Raw genomic sequence first — 1884 nt, 5'->3', positions numbered from 1 at the left:
CTTGGTGAGGGGAGGTACCGACTGGTGTGTTTTCAAATTCTGCCTCTAAATTTTGGGGAGTGTGGGTTCAAGTACCACCTCCAGGATTTGAGAGGGTTCCAGTCCCATCTCAATCCAGCCGGAAGGGGGAGTGCGCAGCCTGATCAGCGTAAGGCGCACCACAATACTCTGATACACATGGGAAACGTACCCGGCGTAGAGAAGGGGACGCCCTTAGCTGAGGTGCTGGAAAACTGGAGAAAGATCAACAGTACCGTAGGGTTAGGAAAAAAGAAGCTAGTGACCTTGTGCCAGGAAGACTGGCCCCTCCTTACCCAGGAGGGCAGCCCAGCTGAACGGTTGCCACCGCAGGGCACTTTGGACCAACAAGAACTGACCTTTTTACAGCATCACCTAGAAGACAGATTCCTGGGACAAATGCATTATTGCTATGTATGGGATAACTGGGCATTTGCTAGAAAAAAGGAGATGTCTAAAAACGAGAGGAAAGTTTCTTCCCAGAATAGTGGAAGTAGTGCAGCTGCTAAAACGCTTGTGGAAACCGCTCCACCCTATGCGCTACCCTCCGCTTCAACATCTCTGTACTGCCCCTTGCCTTCCACCTCCGCCTTTCAAGCCCCTTTGCAAGTCGTTCCTGTGCCAGGGGCGCCCCTGCCACATCAGGACAGGGTACCTCGAGTAGCTGCAATGCGAGTTTACAAACCCTGGGTGCCCCAAGATTTGATTGCATGGAGTCCACAAACTGCCAGGCTTAGGGAGGATCTGGGAAAGGTTTTGCAAGTAGTAAGGGAAATATTTCACATATGTGACCCCACTTGGGGAGATGTGCAGATGCTTCTTGAAGCCCTGTTCACTCCCAACAAGAAACACACGATTCTAGAAGCAAATCATCGTTGGGCTGAACAGGGAGTAGTGGCGGCTCCCCGAACAGCGTGGCCAGCTGTGGATCCCGGATGGGATCATAACATAGAAGCAGATTATTGGCAGTTACAGTTAGCTAAACAGGGTATAGAGGAAGCCATACGTTTGGCCAGACAGAGAACTGCAAATTGGTCTAAGATCCAGGAGTGTCAACAACAGATTGACGACCACCCCTCAGCATTTCTGTCCAGATTGTTTAAGCAAATTAGAGTGTTCGGGGGAGAGATGGACCCAGAGGCAGAGGCTAACAGACTCCTAGTAGTTTCTACTTACACAGACGAAACATCGGCAGATATAAAGAAATATTTCTCTTCGCATGTTCCCGACTGCCCAGGAAAATCCATGGACAAAATAGTGTGCTTGGCTAGATTTGTATATAATGGAAGGGAGGAGAAAAAAGCTAAGGAGAAGCAGTGACAGAGAAAAGGTGAAGTCAGTATGCTGGTGGCAGTCCTGAGAGATGGAATTGCAGGGAACTGGGGTAGAGGCCGAGGAAGACTTGGGGGAGAAAGGTGGAGTCCGAATGTACGAGACAGGCAAGCAGGATTGAGAGGACTCTGCCATTATTGTGGGGAGCAAGGTTAGCATTGGGTTAGTTCCTGTTATTCCACAGGAGGCAGAAAGGAGTATCCCAAGACAGAGAGACTATTATCTAAAATCGGGTATTCTAGGAAGCTGTGAACCTCCGTATAATCCCCCAATTTTAGCAGCTAAAAAGAATAGGTGAGATTCCGATGGTGACCCGGACTATTGATTTGTACAAGACTTGAGAGGTATTAATCAATATGTAATTGCTCCTCACCCGGTGGTTCCTGACCCTTTGACTGTATTGTTGCAAATACCCCACTGGGCAGCGTGTTTCACTGTGATTGACCTAACAGCAGCCTTTTTCAGTATACCGATAGCTGAAGATAGTCCAGAACTCTTTGCATTTACCAGGAAAGGACAGCAGTTAACTTGGAG

The sequence above is a fragment of the Apteryx mantelli genome, chromosome 24, assembly GCF_036417845.1.
Source record: "Apteryx mantelli isolate bAptMan1 chromosome 24, bAptMan1.hap1, whole genome shotgun sequence".
NCBI lineage: Eukaryota > Metazoa > Chordata > Aves > Apterygiformes > Apterygidae > Apteryx > Apteryx mantelli.
Note: the sequence above shows the minus strand (reverse complement) of the source record.